Here is a 3821-nt window from a genome sequence, read left to right on the forward strand (position 1 = left end):
GGTGTGGTTGACTCTTAACTTTTATAAAGAATATCTCTTTGGATTTGAGACTTTAGTCTTTGCAACTTTACAGATCTTCTTTATGCACCAAGAGCTTGTAACACTCTAAAGAGAAAGGAAAAAATGAAATCGCACCATATGACCCCTTTAATAAAAGAATATCATGGTAAATATTTGGGGAAAAAATTAATATAAACTTTGTGTGGAACATCAGATGATATGTTCATTCAGGCAGATACATGTACTGTATATAAGGAAAAGAGCACATTGATAAACAATTACTAAACAGCTGACTGCGATAATCTGCCAGGATTTGCTAATATTTTAAACAAAAGAATTGGAATGAGGAGAAGCCTATTTTAAATCAGTTGTCAATAATATATTCAAAAGGCTTTATTGAGGTTCTTGAGCTAGGCCATTATCAGTTGTTTTGTCAGCAGGGAGTGTGAGAATGAAGTGGAGAGACTGAGACTACGGCAGTGCTTTGCTATCGATTTCCTCCTAGGAAGTGCAACTCTACTTGAGACAGACGCGTCTCACTTTCGGCAGAAATGATGTTAAATGACAAGGTTATTGATTTCCACTGGTCCAGGTAACTTGTGAAGAGCTGCCAGAGACAGCAGAAATGAAAGAGCCTGTGTTTATCGGTTTCTTTTTTTTTCAGCCTCGTACAAGAAGAACAAGTGCCATCCTAATGTGTTTCTGCAATTATATTCTCAGGAAATGCTGCACTAATATGGGTTTATCAGCGCTTGATTCTGAAGTTCTTGCACACATACATTTGTGTTTGAATTGTAGAAATGTACAAAAATATTATGTATGTTTTTACAAACATATAAAGCAGCATAACTGTTTTCAACATTGATAATAATAAGAAATGTTTCTTGAGCAGCAAATCAGCATATTAAAATGATTTATTAATGATTTCTGGAGGATCATGTGACACTGAAGACTGGAGTAATGATGCTGAAAATTCAGCTTTAACCACAGAAATAAATTGCATTTTATAATATATATTAAAGGCAGAGTAAGTGATTTCTGGTAGCCAATGTTGATATTTGAAATCACCAAAACAAACACGCCCCTACCCCAAAAGGGTCTTGCCCCTATTTTGATAGCTCCGCCCCACATATACGTACGCAACCCAGGCAACGATTAGTTCTGTGAAACAAAGCAAAACCAATGTTACACCGTGTCTACGGACGTGAGCGGCGCGGCGCAACAAATCCCCGACAGAAAACTGCTGCCGGGTTCTATTTATGACGTGCTGACATACATTTCAAATGGTTTTCAACGGTCGTTTGACCTCTTTCTCGCGTCCAGTGTAGGCAGACTTTAGTTGTTGTAGACACGGTGTTACTCACCTATTGAGAAGAAACAAAGCAACCTCGGCGTCCGATCGCAGGCCTCCGCTCCTTGAGTTCTCTCCAGCGCTGGAAAGCTGATCCGATATTTACACGGGTCCTACTTCTTGCCTTATCTTTCCGCAGACGTTTTCCTCTTTTGTTTTTTATCCGCCATCTCTATCTTTCTGTCGCTCGGCTCGGCTAATGTCCGTTCCATGCACTGAACGCGCTCTCCTCCACATCACGAGTAGACACGCCCCTTATTGCTGATTGGCTACAAGTTTGTTTTGCGATTCGGCCCGAATCAGTTTTCTAAAGTGTTTTTGAAAAATCACTTACTCTGCCTTTAAAATAGAAAATAATTATTTTAAATTGTAACAATATTTCACAATATTACTGTTTTTACTGTATTTTTGATCAAATAAATGCAGCCTTGGTGAGCATAAGAGACTTCTTTCAAAAACATTACAAAATCTTGGTCCAAAAAAAAAAGTAATTAAAAAAAAAAAAATGATATCAGAAAGCTCAAGCTCTTTTTTAAATGGGAAAACATTCCAGCAGAACAAGGTTAAATGTGGAAGGACAAAGACTAATTCTGCATTTACATACAGCTTTTTAGACAAAACAACTATACAGACAGTAAAAACATGCAATAAATGCTTCATTTTACTCTTTTTGTATTACTTACTAAACAGGTAAATCTATCAAATAACATGGTTTGTGCTGTGAATTATATACACGTGCAGTATACTGTAAGTACAGTAGTAGGTCATGGAGAAACACATTGGGCACAAAATGGCAAATGATTTCCTGAGAATGGTTTATGATATTAACAAACACCAGACTAGCTTTTAAAACATTGTGTTTAAGATATTTTCTTTATAATCTGATGAAATGTCTGTGAGCTTCCTGCATTTCTTGATTGTTTTGTACAAGCAGCTAACAAATGCCTGTGAGTAATAATGAAGGTCTACGATATATAAGCCACAGACACCTATTCATTATTAGCAGAGCGGTTTGGGCACTTCTGCTCCTGAACAATGTGAACACAGCAAGTGGGGAAGTTATATCAGACACTCGTCCAATCACAGATCAGGGAGGTGTTACTAAAGAATGCAACGTCCTGCTGTTTGCTTGGACTGCAAAACCAGCCTATGTATGTTGTGTAATGGTGTGGCAATGCTTGGTGGGATTTTCTGCTCAAAATCAGAGATCATTCAAGAGTTACTGAGGTAAAGTTAGACTCAATCAGCATTATAATTGCAGCAGCGGCCCAAAGGATCATTGAGAAGTTGGAGAGTTTTGAATCATTCATCAGGTCCAATATCTGTTTTCCTTGCTTTTTGTTTTTAAATCACTTTTTTGTTGTTGAGTAAATATCAAAATTATGATACTTGTGTTCCCATGATGCACTGGGGCATGAATAATTACAGTAATAAGGTTGAATTTTTTTTACTTTTTTTGAGTTGTAACTTGTATATGTTTTATGGTTGCTTTTGTTATTGTTTTGTGACATCTGTGGGTCATTTATATTCAAAATGACCCATTCACACTCAAACACTATCCACTGATTGTTACCATCATATTGTGTACCAAGTATTGAGGTCTCTGCGTTCATCTGGGTATTAACTATATATTGTGTAGACATATTATCTTAGAAAGTGTAACAAGCTGTCTATTGCCTTGTTTACTCGGATGTTTCTAAGTGAACCATATGCATTAATAGCATGGCTTCTTAGAGTAAAGTTTACGAACAATGACTGAGTAAAATGTACTTGAGTATTGTTTAAGTAGAAATTACTCAAAAAAACTCTAACTTGCTTTGTTAATTTTACATAACTTTGTAGATTTGACTTAATTCTATACTTACATTTACTTAAAAAATATGTGCAAAAACTTGCAAAAGTAAATTTTACTTTTTTAAATATTTACAAAAAAGTAAAACTTTTTGTTTTATCATCAAAGCCCAACATTTATGAAATAAGTGAAACACCTTTGATTTAAATGTCCTAACACTTTGATATCGTACACTACCATTGTACAATATAATTTGTACATCATATCATATACTGATCAATAATACAGTAAAACAGTACACTCTAAAAAATGCTGGGTTAAATATAACCCAGCATTTTTTAGAGTGTAATATTGTGATATATTATTACAATCTAAAATAACTGTTTTGTATTTGAATATCTATTAAAATGTAATTTATTCCTGTGATGGTAAAGCTGAATTTTCAGCAGCATTACTCCAGTCTTCAATGTCACATGATCCTTCAGAAATAATTCTAAGATGCTGATTTGGTCCTCAAAAGACATTTTATTAGTATTATTGTTATCAGTGCTGAAAACAGCTGTGCTGCTTAACATTTTTGTGGAAATCGTGATACATTTTATAGGAATTATTATTATTATTTTTATTTTTTGAATAGAAAGTTCAAAAGAACAGTATTTATTTGAAATAGAAATACAG

This window comes from Sinocyclocheilus rhinocerous, unplaced genomic scaffold (genome assembly GCF_001515625.1).
Source record: "Sinocyclocheilus rhinocerous isolate Xijiao unplaced genomic scaffold, SAMN03320098_v1.1 scaffold451, whole genome shotgun sequence".
NCBI classification, from domain to species: domain Eukaryota; kingdom Metazoa; phylum Chordata; class Actinopteri; order Cypriniformes; family Cyprinidae; genus Sinocyclocheilus; species Sinocyclocheilus rhinocerous.